Source organism: Psammomys obesus, unplaced genomic scaffold, assembly GCF_907164565.1.
Source record: "Psammomys obesus unplaced genomic scaffold, mPsaObe1.curated_primary_1811, whole genome shotgun sequence".
NCBI classification, from domain to species: domain Eukaryota; kingdom Metazoa; phylum Chordata; class Mammalia; order Rodentia; family Muridae; genus Psammomys; species Psammomys obesus.
The window spans coordinates 53,384,103-53,400,463 of NW_026585504.1; positions in this window are offsets into that span (position 1 = coordinate 53,384,103).

A 16,361-nucleotide genomic window follows, 5' to 3' on the forward strand; every position below is an offset into this window, starting at 1 on the left:
AGCTCCACAAGGACCAAATATATCTGGGCACAGGGGTCTTTTCTGAGACTGTTTCTCCAACCTAGGACCATGCATGGATATAACCCATGGATGCAGCACATGTCAGCTCAGTATCCAAGTGGGTTTCCTAGTAAGGGGAACAGAGACTGTTTCTGACATGAACTCAATGGCTAGCTCTTTGATCCCCCCCCCATCCTGAGGGAAGAACAGCCTTGCTAGTCCACAGAGGAGGACATTGCAACCAGTCCTGATGAGATCTGATAAGCTATGGTCAGATGAAGGGAAGGAGGACCTTCCCTATCAGTAGACTTAGAGAGAGGCAGGGAGGAGATGAGGGAGGGTAGGATTGGGAGGAAATGAGGGAGGGGGCTACAGCTGGGATACAAAGTAAATAAACTGTAACTTATTTAAAAAATTTAATTAAAAAAAGAAACTTTTAGTATGCATATATATATATATATCATTTTGGTTTTTCATTTTTTTTTTAATTCTACTTTTTGTATATGTAAATATCTGTGTGCAAACATATACAACATGCAGACATGTGGCCAAAGCGGCAAGAAGAGGAGATCAGGCTCCTGTGAATGACTAGATGTATGTGCTGGAAACTAAATATGGCTCCTTTGCAAAAGCAGCAAATGACCTTAATTACTCAGCCAATTCTTTCTCTCTAGTGTTTTTACAGTATCTAATTCACAGTGCTACCAAGTACTTGTCACCGCTATGCAGGTTGTAATAGACTATTGTTAAAGTCATTTTTACAAACTTGTGTTTGTTTTCTTTTTATTTCTTGCTTAACCCAGCTACCACATGAATAATTGAGACCTTTTTATATTATTAATAAGCTCCCAAGCACAAGAACTGAGCAGCTTTAACTCCATTCTTAATTTTCTGAGGTAATTTGGGTTCCGCACAGCATACACCCCAGTGATAGTTGTGCTTTGTAGCTTTCCCTGTTCAGTTCTCTCTCTCCTGATGTCCCCTGGACATCTGCACATATTTGAATTCCCTATTTCCTTTTCCTTTCATGGCTATCAGGTAGTCCAGCCCTATCTTTTATCCTTCTCAGTGATTGTCTGTAAACTGCCTTATTGGCATATCAGGGAACAATTGGGGAGGAGAGTTTACATAACACTGAGATAGGAGATTCTCAGAACAAGGTCTGCCACCAGATATGGGGATACAGAAATCAGCACTTGACTTACATGATAACCTTTTGCTTATAGACTATCCCAGACAAAATCACATGGTTTAAATCTTCCCACCAGCTCCTTAAAGGGAATAGTAGGCAGATATTTTCCTACATTCAGATTTTCCTGAAGGCTCTGCTAGGCCTCCCTTTGTTATACCGCCCAAGGCATCTTTCTTCTTAATTTCGTTTGCTTTTTCAATACTGGGTTTCTCTAGGGCAGCTGTGGCTACATAGCTGTGGCTGCCCTAAAAATCACTCTGTAGACCAGGCTGACTTGGAACTCACTGAGATCCACCTGCCTCTGCCTCCCAAGTGCTGGGACTAGAGGAGTATGCCACCACTGCCTGTTCTCCTGACTTTTTTTTTTTTTTTTTAGGTATTTTTCCTTTCTTTTTTTTAATTTTTTTTTAAATTTTTTATTAATTACACTTTATTCATTTTGTATCCCCCCATAAGCCCCTCCTTCCTCCCCTCCGGATCCCACCCTCCCTCCCCTTTCTGCATGCATGCCACTCCCCAAGTCCACTGATAGGGGAGGTTGTCCTCTCCTTTCTGATCTTAGTCTATCAGTTCTCATCAAAAGTGACTGCATTGTCCTCTACTGTGGCCTGGTAAGACTGCTCCCCCCTCAGGGGGAGGTGATCAATGAGCCGGCCAATCAGATTATGTCAGAAGCAGTCCCTCTTCCCTTTACTATGTAACTTGGACACTGAACTGCCATGGGCTACATCTGTGCAGAGGTTCTAGGTTATCTCCACGAATAGTCCTTGGTTGGAGTATGAGTTTCTGGGAAGTTCCCTGTGTTCAAATTATCTTGTTCTGTTGCTCTCCTTGTGGAGTTCCCATCCCCTCCAGCTCTTACTATTTCCCACTCATAAATATCCCTTCTTTGATTTTCAGTGAAGCTCCTGTTCCCTTTAAAACTCTCTTAGGCTGTTTCTGATATAATATTACTATATTATATATTCCCCTTTTAATGTTCTGTACCTCAAGTTCTGATCATGATCCTGAGGCCCTTCATCCCTCATTCCTCAAGGGTGTCAGCTACCTTCAAATCCAAATAATATGCTATGCCACTCTTCACTCCTTTTAACTAGACAATCTGAAATGATAAATTTGAGACAAAGACAAAAGACTGAAAAAAATGACTGAATACCTAGTTCTAATTGTGGACTCTGTTTTGTCAGGTTTAAACAAGTGAGACTCTAACTTAAAGCACAATGTGATATATTCCCAGGAGTGGAAGAACTGGGTCATGAGGAAGCACTATTTCTAATTGTCTGAGAAAACTCCAGATTGATTTCCAAAGTGGTTGTATAACTTTAAATTGGCACCAGCAAGTGGAGGAGAGTTCCCCTTCCTCCACATCCTCTCCAGCATGTGTTATCACTTGAATTATTCATCTTAGCCATTCTGATTGGTATAAGGTGAAATCTCAGGGTCATTTTGATTTGCATTTCCCTGATGACTATAGACATTGAACATTAAAGTGTTTCTCTGCCATTCGATATTCCTCTTTTGAGAATTCTCTGTTTAGCTCTGTACCCCATTCTTAAATTGGATTACTTCATTTGTTTCTGTTTAACTTCTTGAGTTCTTTATATATGCTGGATATTAGCCTTCTGTCAGATATAGGGTTGGTGAAGATCCTTTCCCAATCTGTAGGCTGTCGTTTTGTTTTGATGACAGTGTCTTTTGCTTTAGAGGAGCTTTTCAGTTTCATGAGGTCCCATTTATTGATTGTTGCTCTTAGAGCCTGTGCTGTTGCTGTTCTCTTCAGGAAGTTGTCTCCTGTGACAATGAGTTCCAGGATCTTCCCCACTTTTTCTTCTAACCGGTTTGTGTGTCTGGTTTTATATTGAGGTCTTTGATCCACCTGGACTTTATTTTTGTGCAGGGTGATAAGTATGGATCTATTTGCATTTTTCTATATGTAGACACCCAGTTAGACCAGCACCTTTTGTTGAAGATGCTGTCTTTTTTCCATTGTATGGTTTTGGCATCTTTGTCAAAAATCACGTGTCCATAAGTGTGTGGGTTTATTTCAGGGTCTTCTATCCAATTCAGTTGATCCACCATTCTGTTTCTATGCCAGTACCATGCAGTTTTTATTAGTGTTGCTCTACAGTACAGCTTGAGATGAGGGATGGAGCCACTCAAGTAAACAAGGACATCTGTTCAACCATATTTGTAGCAGCTTTATTTGTAATAGCCAGAAGCTGGAAACAGCCCAGATGCCCCTCAGTCAAGGAATGGATAAAGAAATTGTGGTACATCTACACAAAGGAATATTACTCAGTGATAAAAAACAAACAAACAAACAAACAAACAAGGAAATCATGAAATTTGCAGGTAAATGGTGGGAACTGGAAAAGATTGTCCTGAGTGAGGTATCCTAGAAGGAGAAAGACACACAGCGTGTATACTCACTCATAAGTGGATATTAGACTTATAATATAGGATAAACATAGTAAAATCTGTACACCTAAGAAAGCTAATCAGGACTCTGGCTAAGATGCTTAAATCCCATTCAGAAAGGCAAAGAGGATGGACATCGGAGGAAAAAGAAAACAAGGAACAGGGCAGGAGCCTACCATTGAGGGCCTCTAAAAGGCTCTGTCCTGCAGGGTATCAAGGTAGATGCTGAGAGTCATAGCCAAACTTGGGCAGAGTGCAGGGAATCTTATGAAAGAAGGGGGAGATAATTAGACCTGAAGAGAACAGGAGCTCCACAAGAAGAGCAACAGATCCAAAAATCTGGGCACAGGGGCCTTTTCTGAGACTGACACTCCACCCAAGGTCCACTCATGGAGATTGCCTGGAACCCCTGCACAGAGGGAGCTTATGGCATTTCAGTATCCAAGGGGATTCCATAGTAATTGGGAAAGGGACAGTCTCTGACAGGAACTAATTTGCCTGCCCTTTGATCACCTCCCCCTGAGGTGGAAGCAGCTTTAACAGGCCATGAAAGGAGACAATGCAGCCACTCCCAATGAAACCTGATAGACTAGGATCAGAGGGAAGAGGAGGAGGACTTCTCCTATCAGTGGACTGGGAGAAGGTCGAACTGGTGGGGAAGAGGAAGGGCATGATTGGGAAGGGAGAAGGGAGAGAGTGTGTGTGTGTGGGGGTATACAAAGTGAATAAAGTGTAATTAATAAAAATAATAACAATTAAAAACACACAATGTGAAAGGGAACAACCATGACAGGGAAGAAATTATATATGTGGCACATGAGGGGGAGAAAATTTCTTTCAGCTAAATATTACTCTGTGGGGTCAGCATGACAAAGTTAGCTGGAGGTAGAGAGAAGTAGAGTGCTGGAGTTCAATGGCCAGTCTAGCCTGTTTGGCACATTGCAGGTCAGAGAACCCTGTCTAATAAAACAAGATGGAAGGCACCTAAGAGTTACATAAGAGCTGAGGTTTTCCTCTCCTTTGCTTACATATACATGTGCGTGTGCACAGGTGTATATACAAACACCTGTAAACCCATGGAAAAGAAGCAAAATGTGTATCCCAACACATCCTCTGGCCACTGATCAGAATTTACTTTTCAATTAGTAACTGCTTCAATCAAGGCTGTGCACTGCTCTTCAGAGGACCTGAGCTTGGCTTTAAGCACCTATGTCAGGAGGCTCACAACCACCTGTTACTCCAGAGGGTCTGACTGTCTAAGTCTAATGCCTTAGCTTCCCATTCTTGATTTGTGTATGAAACATGTTCTCTGGAAGTCTTCATTCTTATCTTCCTTGACAGAACATTAATTTTTAGACATTTTAAAAAAATTTAATTATATGGATACATGTATGTAACCCATATCTCTGTGTGGGTATATGCACATAAGTGCTGTGCTCTCCCTCTCCCTCTCTCTCTTTGTTTGTGTGTGTGTGTGTGTGTGTATGTGTGTGTGTATGGGTGAGTGTACATGCATTGGGTATATGTACATGTAAAAGAAATTTGTTGTCACACTTCTAGGAGCCAGTCACCTTACTTTTTAAGATAGGTTTTATTGGATGTCTGGTGTACCCTCATCTAGCAAGGCTGCGGGAGCCCAGAGAATCCATCTGTCTTTGCATCCCTAACATTGGCATCAAAAGGACACACCAGCTCAAGAAAGTATTTTTTCCAATGGTCCTGAGTTTCAACTTAGGTCCTCATGCTTGCAAGGCAAATACTTTACCACTGGGCTATCTCTCTATCCCTAGAACCTTTGTTTTTAAGGGGAATTTAGATAGTTTAGGAGATTAGCAGACTTTATTTCAGAAGAGTAATGTTTTCAGAAGAGAAAGTGAAGTCAAGGATTGCAGTGACATAAGAGGCTGAGCTACATTTTCTGTTTTGTTTGTGTGTGGAGGAAGTTGGGTGGAAGTGTGTGTTGTAATATTTACTGTTTGTGCTTGTTAGCACAAATGTGCACACATGCATATAGGTGTGTGTGTGTGTGTGTGTGTGTGTGTGTGTGTGTGCACTAGGCCTGAAGTAGACAGTATTCATCTGTCCTTAATCACTCTTCACATTCATGTTTTGAGTCAGAGCATCTCACTGAGCCTGGAGTTAATGAATTTTGATGGGATGGCTAGTCAATGAGCTTCAGGGCTCTACCTGTCTTAGCTACCTGATTAATTGCAGCTCTGAAATTACCTGGCTCTTTACATGGTTTCTGGGCTCCAAACTTAGGTTCTTGAACTTCTGAAGCATTCACTTTTCTCACTCTCTTCTTTTGTTTTTGAGACAGGGCTTTCCTCAAACTTGCTAGGGAGCTGTGGTTAGCCTTGAACTTCTGTTTTTTCTGCTTCCACCTCAAGTGCTAGAACTGTAGGCTTCTATCACCTGACCTGGCTTCCAGATCTATTTTTAATATTCCAAGAAATGTAAGTCAAGTCACACATTGGGGGAAATGTATACAAATAACATGACTTTCTATTCACCTGGACACCAGCTTCCTTTTGCTTCTTCTGAGTGGTCTAGAATGATCACTCAGTAATGACATAGAAAATGAACTGTATAAGCTCAAGAAATATTATAATATCCAAAAAGCAGAGAAATGGACAGATTCCTTTATTTCCTCATTTTGAGCTAAAATTTGGTTTAAAGTTAATGACTTGAGAATATTTTTTTAATATCATGGATGGAATATTTCAGATAAATCAGTGTTATGTCAAAATAAAATGAAGATTAATTAAATACTGTGGGAATTGTAGTAGTGCTCACACATCTTACAAATGCTTAGTACATTTAGAAATATATTATTTGTTGGATAAATGAGTGAAATAAAAGTTTGAGGATCATATTAAATAGTCTGTAAAAATCATTGATACTAACTTGTGGAGCCCCTGAGCCTGGCTTTAACAAAATTATTTCATAAATTTCAATCATACTCCTTGTTACAAACCAGGAATATAAAATGTGTTTTTTTCTTTAAATCAATGCTACATACTTGCCCGTGTCAAATTTTAAGCAATAGAAATTGCTGAAAATCATCTCAAAGCTTATAGGCATTTTCCTTCGCATTTATAGTTTAAATGTCTCTGGGGCTTAGGTGATAGCTCAGTGGATACAAGCATAAGGACCAGAGAGCAGATGCCCAGAATCCATGTGAAAACTAGTCAACCCCAGAGCTGGAGGGAGAGTGCCAGGCTAAAATGTCTGGCTTTAATTTTAGTGAGAGATCCTTTTTCAAAAAAGCTAGAAAATTACATCCAATGTCAATCTCTGGACTCCACAGCCAAACACACATAGAAGTGTAAACTGGCAAACACATGTACTCACATGTCCATGTATCATGCCAAAAACAACACACACAGGTGTACACACACACACACACACACACACACACACACACACACACACAGTGGTCCAAAGTTGTAGAAGATTTCCCTATTCTTCTCATATCATAGAAGTCACTGATAGAGGGCCAGCAAGAAGTCTTGGTGGATAATTTGATTTCATCAAGTTTGATCTATATTTGAATTTGATTCCTCTAATCCATATGGTAGAAGAAAAGAATGAACTTCTTCAACTTGGCTTCTGACCTCCCAACGCATTCCAGAGCATGAAGCCCCTACCACAATAAGCAAACAAATATACCAGTTAATAAATATAATTATTTCCACCAAAGCAAGAAAAAAATTCAGAGGCAGTATGATAAATGAGTTAAATCCAGGTGCTTAAATGAAAAGTTTAGTTCATTATAAGGCAGCTGTATTTTCTTGTAACTCTTTGGCTTAGATATTTGATGTATACTTTTTTCTTTTCATAATGTGACTTACAATGCTATCCAAAAAGCAGGATTTGTTTCTAATTTTAATTTTCAAGTTACTCATATTTTCCCCTCATTAGATACTTACTTTCCCCACAACACACAAGGCATCACAGATATCAGCTTGGCTGTTTCAGGATTAAGGAAACTGTAGGGAGTATCACCTGATAATGAAAATAATACACATTCACAATAATAATGAATTGTAATTTTATTAGGCTAAAAAGTAGACAAAACATTATAAGAGTGGAGATACGTGTGTCTTCTCAAGTGGAAGCTAGGAAATCAACCTCTTTCCCAGGCTGCTGAGCAGTACTCACTTTAAGAAGCTGCTACATGATTTTTTTCAAACTGTTGCATTTGAAATGCTGGAATTAATATTCAGGGTCTTTAGGGATTCCTACAAGAAGAGCAGGAATAGACAGAAAAGCCAAGTTCAAATATAACTCATATGGAACTGATAAGTAAAATTAGTAATGACTGCAGGTCAGGAGACCCCAAAACCCCAACTTCTCCTCAATAGCCCCAAAAACATGAAACCATGGAAGAAATCTGGAGCCTTTTGGGGCTCCAGAAGTTCACCAGAGGATTAAAAATCCAAGGAAATAGCTAGGCATCAGTAAGAATAAGAAGGTGCTCTCTCTTCCTGGCCTCCCTCCTGTGTTCACGCAGGCATGTGCGCACAAACATCGGTGTGCAGGTGCACACATGTAGAGGCAGGTGCCAGCCTAGGATGTTGCTCCTGATTGCTATCCACCTTGATCACGGTCTCTCCCTGGTGTGGAGCTAACCACAGAGCTCAGTTCGACCACCACGCCCTCCCCTGCTCCATCTGCCTGTACCTGCCTCCACAGTATTAGAATTACAAGCATAGCATAATTCCAGGCTTTAAAGTGGTCTGTGGGCATCCATCTAAGGTCCTAGTGCTTATATGGCAGATATTTAACGACTGAGACCTATCCCAGTCCAGACGTTTTCTTCTTTGCCTAAAGCCCATATTCCATAGGACACAGACAAATTTAGAGCTCTTCAAATGCATCATTCGTAAAGAATTGTCACTTTCTGGAGGATGAGATTACATTTTATCCTACCATACCTAGTTCTTACTTTTTTTTTTTAATATAGAAAATTAAATATTAAATTGTTGAAAGGTGAAGGAAGAGGATGATGAGCTTGAGGTCATCTTAGGTTGCATAGTGTCAAAAATTGAAAGAGACAAAGTTAATAAACAAAATTTAAATTAAGAAACTAGAAAAAGTGAAGAAATCTCAAAGAAAGCAGAAAAATAATACATATTACAGTCAAAATAACTGAAACAAACAATATAGATCCAAAAGAGAGAAATCAAGTCATATTTAGTTCCCTGAAACATGAGCAAAATTTACAAAACTATTAGCTATACTTGCAAACACACATGAAGAGCCATTTAGCAAAATCAAGGATAAAAAAGAAAATAATGGTATTGATATTATAGAAAAATCAAAGAACCTAAAAAGTATTATAGACAACCCCATGCCAAGAAATCGATGCCACAAATTAACTAAATATTTCCCTACACAGGTACAAATTAATGAAACGGAGTTAAGAAATATTAAGATCTGAATATATTTATCAGAAATAAAGGGATTCAATTAATAAATAGGAACCCCTGATAGAAGGTTACAAGGTCAGAGGTTTCAGTAGCCTTCATTTACCAAATACACAAAATAGAATTAATATACATGCTGCATTAAGCCTTAAAACTAATAAGTAGGAGATGTTGTCCAACTGAGTCTACAGGGTTACAGTTGTCCTGTCTTTGAAGCCAAAAGACTTTACAAGACATCTGTTTATGATAGTGAGTTATATAATAGTGTTGTGATAACCTTAGGGCTAATAATCATAAATATTATATACTCCAACACCCATTTTTATTTATTGCAACAGAGTTAATTTTTAATTAGTTTTATTCACTTTATTTTATGTGTATAAGTCTCTTGCTTACATTCAAGAATATGTACTTGTGTGCCTGTTGCCCAAAGCCATTAGAAGGTGTGGGTTTCCCTGTTGGAAACAACAACAGATGGTAGTGAGACTCCATGTGGATGCTGGGAACTGAATTAGGGAACCCCACAAGAACAAGCCATCTCTCGAATCCCTGTACCTAGCTTCTATGTGGAACTGAGACCAGAAATTAGGTCCTGATATGTGCAAGAAAACATGTTAAGGAGTGAAATCATCTCCCAAATGAAAGCACTTGATAATTTTTAAAGTAATATTTGTAATAGTCAAAACGTAGGAAAACAAGTGACCAATGATTGATAAGTGCAAAGACGTGGAAGTAATTCTAAAGTGTCAGATGTTACTTCGCTGTATCATGCACTGTATCACACCATTACATGAAAGGTTCAGAACAGGAAAATGCAGAGAGACTGGAGAGATGATGGCTGCCACCAGAGGCTCAGAAGACAAGAAAGTAGAGAAGGATCATTAATGGCATGCAAATTATTTTGAGGTTATAAAAATGTAACATTGGTGACAGTTGAATTATTTCATGACTATGCTCAATACCCACTAAACTTATGTATTAAAAGTGACTTTTACAGTGTATTAATTGTATCTCATATGGTTTTCTAAATTAGTAACAGTATTAATAGGTGTGAACAGAATTCTAATTGGGTCATATCTATTAGATGATTTAACCATTAAAAACCTATAAAGTGGATGCTATTTTTGGTGTTTTTACAAGCACAGTTAGGGAATTGAATAATTTAGTTCCTCTAAGGTCATTTTTTTTTCTGGGAGCTGATGGTACTAATATGTAACAACTGAATTGCAATGCAGATTGTCTTCTTTACTTTCTCACCCACAATGGGACAGGAACATAGTGGGTAGAGCTAGGTGACCCATGAAACCCTTCCTACTATGTAATGTTCATAGCTCTAATTAATTGAAAGTATAGACTTGTAAGGGAAGCAGAGGATAATTAAAGTAAAAAAAAAAGTATATAGTGTGTTGATGTGATGCTCAGGTACTTTGTTCTGTGAAAGTTTTCTGAGTATACATGAACAAATGTCTGTTCATGTATAAGTCACCAATTAAGTCACCAAGGACAGAAAAAAGGAAATATTTCTGGCCATAGGCAGCTCAGAAAGCCAATGAATTAAAGTGAAGTTGCTTCCAAAGCATGGACAACTTACGGGTGGATACACTATGAAGGAAATGAGAATTCTGTCTCCTGGCAACTGTATATATATTCCCAGTGAGATGCATAGCCCCAAGAGCACTATCTCACTCCATAGAGGAAAGTCAATAGCTAAAATCTTGAGCTGGTCTCCAACTGGGTAGCTATAATGACATTTCAAGATGGGCATTGGCATGTCCAGAGGACAACATTCTGCAGCACACTTGAATCACAACTGCCTGCTTTCAAATTAGATCCTCTAGCAAGGTGAGATGAACACATGCCTTTATGTTTAGACCTCAGTTTCGCCATATGGAAAACCCAGCAAATGGGTTTTCATAAATAGTAATAATAGTAAGTACCTTGTGGAGTTTAGGGTTAAATATTGTTACAGGGAGACCTCTATGTTCAGCCAGTGTGTATAATTTCGGAAATTTTCTCTGACACACTTGCCTCTAATTTTTCAACCCTTAGATTGTTTTGCCTTACAGTATCTCTTCTCTGGTTTTGCTTTCAGTGGGAAGAATTCCTCTTACCCAGTCCTCTCCTCTTGCTCATTCCTCAATACCCAACAGCACAATGCTTGTGTGGTTAATGTTTGTGTGATTAATAATTTCTACTTGTGTGTTTAATAAACCAAATTCTGGAGAAATGAGTTGGCTCAGTGTATAAAGGCTTTCCACAGTCTAGCAAGCTTTCAATCTCTGGGACCAACATGGTGAAAAGACAGCTTAAATTTCTACAAGATGCTCTCTTGCTTCCATAAAAATGTCATGGCATGGGCATGTCTACATGCACACACACACACACACAAACACACACACAATTAGTGTAATTAAAAATAAAATATGTGTATTTTGTCTATTTTTACATTCTCAGTTACTGATGAGTTTGAGTGAGTTGCTTTGGCAAAAACCCAGAAAGTCATTCTTACCATCAATATTTCCTTCAAATATAACATTAGATGCACATCACTTTTTATTGATACTTCCTAAAACTGATCACAAATCAGCTATCAATTAAAATACTTTCAAGTGCCATTTCTGGAAAAGCCTGTTCTAAAATAATTTGTTTTGCAGGGAAAAATAAACTTAGTCTGAGCTAAAATTAATTAAAACTATTTCACTTTGATATAATAAATTCCAGAAGTTGATACTTTGGCAAGAGTCTATTTAACACTTCACATCTATATACATCTACATCAGGAATGAATCCAGGACAATCAGCAAAATCCCTTCACAGTTTATATGCACACAGACTGTATCCACCTTTAATAGACAAATCTGACATGCAGATGTCATCTGACTTCCAGCTGTTGCATTAGACAATGCAGTTAACTCACAGTTTTAATTCACTGAGTTCTAAGAGCAACTTCTGATCTCTTGAAAAGGTACCGATTATTATTCCTGATTAGGCATAAAATGAATAAGAAAAGTTCCCATAATTTTAATGAACTGAAGATTTTATGGAATTATTCAGATATGGCTGGAACACAATTTTTTTTCACTGATGTATACAAACACCTTCAGCAAAACAGTCCACTACATAAGTATTGATAGCAACATTATCACAAAAAGAAATCCCATCACACACTAAACTTCATTGTTAATATTAGAGGTTTTATAGCTGCCTCCTTTCAAATAACGAATTCTATTTGTTTACTTTTAAGGCTCTTACTTTTAGATTAAAATGTAGTTCTTAGTCTGTTTAAAGGATAGTAACTGTAGACATAAAATGCCTGCTCTTTGATCACCTCCCCCTGAGGGGGGAGCAGCCTTACCAGGCCACAGAAGAAGACAATGCAGCCATTCCTGATGTGATCTGATAGACTAAGATCAGAAGGAAGGAGAGGAGGACCTCCCCTATCAGTGGACTTGGGGAGGGGTATGCGTAAAGAATGGGGAGAAAGGGTGGGATCGGATCGGGAGGGGAGGAGGGAGAGGCTTATGGGGGGATACAAAATGAATAAAGTGTAATTAATAAAAATTAAAAAAATGTGTATTTATATTCAACCCAGTCTTTGCACTCACCTGAAGTTACCCAGGCCTCGAACACTTGTTGTGGATATAAACATGATTTTGGTTTTAATCCCACGTGTGGGATATGAGACTGAATCAGAGAGTTCTCAGCAGATAACTATTTCCCTCTTGCAGGCTCAGAGAGCAGCGCCTTTCTGATGTTTAGGTATTTGCCTTTTATCCTTGATTTCTTCAAGAATTTTAACATGAATTGGTATTGGATTTTGTCAAAGGCTTTTTTCAGCATCTAATGAGTTGATCATGTGTGTTTATTTTTCAGTTTGTTTATTCGGTGGACTATATTTATGAATTTTCATATATTGAACCATTCCTGCCTCCCTAGGGTGAAGCCTACTTGATCATGGTGGATGATCTTTTTCATGTGTTCTTTGGTTTGGTTTGCAAGTATTTTATTGAGTATTTTTGCATCACTGTCTATAAGGGAAATTGGTCTGAAATACTCTTTCTTTGTTGGATCTTTGTGTGGTTTAGGTATCAAGGAGACTACATGTTGAACCATCCCTGCAGCCCTTCGTGTAACTCTATCCAAGCAAGTTAAGGACGTGTATCATGACCATTACCTGATTTTGGAAGTTGATGTGTGTGTGTGTGTGTGTGTGTTTCCTAGAACAATAAAAAGCAAACACACCCAAAAGGAGTAGGTGGCAGGAAATAATCAATTAATCAAACTCTCAATTCCATAAATTAAAAAGAAAACAAATAATCAACAAAAACAAGAGCTGGTTCTTTAAGAAAATCAACAAGATAGACAAACCCTTAGTGAAACTAACCAAAAGGCAGACAGAAACTATCCAAATCAGCAAAATCAGAAATGAAAAGGGAGACATAACAGCAGACACTGAGAAAATCCAAAGAATTGGGTCTTACTTCAAAAACTTGTACTCCAAAAAATTGGAAGATTGAACTAAAATGGATGATTTTCTTGGTAGATACCACTTACCAATATTATATCAAGATAAGATAGACAATTTAAACTGACCACTAGCCCCTAAAGAAATAAAAGCAGTCCTTAAAATTCACCTAACAAAAAAAAAGCCTTGGGCCAGATTTTAGTGCAGAATTCTACTAGACTTTCAAAGAAGATCTAGTACACCTCAAACTATTACACAAAACAGAAACAGAGTGAACATTGTCAAACTCATTCCATGAAGACACAATCACCCTGATACCTAAACCACACAAAGATTCAACAAAGAGAATTTCAGACCAACCTCCCTATGAACATTGATGCAAAAATACTCAATAAAATAATCACAAACTGACTCCAAAAGCATTTTATCTTTTTTCATTTAGTCCAGGACTCCAGTCATGAATTTAAAAGTGGGTCTTTCCTCCTATGTTAAATCTTTCTACAAACACCTTCATAGACACACCCGGTGGTAGGTTTCCATGCTGAGTCTAAATGGAGTTGAGAATTAAGATGAATCATCTCAGCGACTAGTGACTCCTTCACTATCATAGACATAGTGCTCTGAGACGTAAGTGTCACATGCTGCTTTCTTTTCGGTGAGCCGCTGAGTGAAGGACAGATAGGTGCTGCTATATCCTGGCTCATGTTATCTAGGATGCAAAAGGGAACATAAGTAGTAAAACAAAAAGTGTGGCTTCTACTACTGGAAGGGAGGCAGAGATTTTACAAACAAAAACAATGAAAATCTTCAAGCAAGTAAGGGACAGTTCATTCAGATGACACAGGGTATGTGTGAATTAAAGGACTTAAACGACGTAGTATGTAGAAAAAAGATTCCGTGATTATGAGAAAAAGAATTATAATTACATTTGCAATATCACCTGAAATATTTACCTTGCTCCAGGATCTCTAAAGACACTTCTGATGTCAAGGCACTCTGTCTTCACACCGACCAATGCTTCTTAAAAGCATACAAACAAAAAACAAAAAAAAAAAATCTTTTATTTTTCATGTGTGCGTGTGTGTGCATGCGCGCAAGTTCAGAATGTGTCCTTGGAGAAGAGGGTGTTGGATCTCTGGAGATGGAAGTAAAGCAGTCATGTACTCTCCAATGTGGCTCTAGGAACCAAATTCAGGTTGTCTGGAAGAGTAATAACACTTAAAAAAACTTTTTATTGATTCTTTGTGAGTTTCACATCATGTGTCCCAGTTCTGCTCTGTTCTCCATCCCCTCATATCTACCCCTGTCCCTTGGAACCTTCCCCACAGAATAAAACACACACACACACACACACACACACACACACACACACACACACGTGCGTACACACACACAACACAGAAAACATCTCATTGTGGAAGCTGTAGTATGTCACGGTATGTCCCATTCCCATAATATATACTCTGTCCACAAATCTTCTCAGGCAAATGTTCACTGTAATGAGTGAAAGGTCTGGCTTGAGATCCTGCAGCTTTGGATCTGCATCACTGGCCCTTTCCCGTGCTTCAGCAGTTTATTGCTGGAATAGCTTTTGGGGTAGGCCAACTCAAAGCCTTGATCTGCTCATGGTAGGCAGTTGAGTGGGTCAGCCTCCCAGATTGCCCACACCTGTACCATCAGCATGAACATTGCAGCACTGCTCAGGCTAGGCCATCCAATGCTGCCAAGAGCAGGAGGCAGGGTCACCTTTCCTGTTCTCCTGCCCTTGCACCCATGCTCCGGAGCTAGCTCTACTATATTGCCCAGGGGAGGTGCAAGGCTGAGTCTCCCAAGAACTCAGCAAGCAAGGGACAGGGACAACGCACCTGCTTTCATGCCTCTGGGAGGTTAGTTCTCCAAACTCCAACTGCCTTAGATGGAGAGAGGTTTAGAAGCTCACAATGTCATTTGGAGTTACAAATCTTTCTTCTGCCTTCATACATGAAGTATATCTGACTTTTAGCATGTTAAAATCAGTCTCTTTCAGTTTTTCTGCAGGCTATGCCAGTGTTTTATCCTTCAAGTGAAATTCCATATATTATATGATAACAACTCAAATAAGAGTATATCCCCGGGAACATATGTTAGATGCACGAAGGAATAAATTGCACACATTACCTCTGTCTAAGATGATAATCAAGCTCACATTTACACCTGGCTACATCAGACTTTCTGATGAAGGCTTCTCACTTTTATTTCTTCTGTGGGAGACACACATTAACATTTCCATTCATCGAAAAATTTGGGAGTATAAAAGACTGAGCTTGATCTCTAATATTTCAACCACTCCAGTCAGTTTCATTTAACATCAAGTAACAGTTTTTATCTTTGTATGTCTGAAGCAAAGATTATCTACACTGTTTCCTTAGGCACCAGCAATGTGGTCTTCCTGTACAATAACATGCACACACTATTTACCCAAATGGGTTGGAGGAGCATGTGAACAAGGACTGCTCTCATGAATCTGTAAGAATCTCAGGATGTAGGCTTCTTATACACTATTTATATGATACAGAACTTTTACTCTAAAATTAGCTTTAGGTAAATTTTTTCCCACAATGTTTTTATGAGGTGGGTTTTTTCTAGAGAGAAAATTGAAGCATGCTGCTATATATTCAAGTTTGCTGGTCTGTGTATTTGCTTGGGAAATGAAACCATCCATGACTATTAAGAATCATCACTGAAAATGTATGTTAATGTTTCTCATTAGCTATTTTTGTGGAATTTTGTTAGCCCTCTTTTGATTAAATAATATTGTTTATTTATTCTCTGTACTTACTTGTGTATTTAATATTCTTTAAAGACCTAAGTGGTC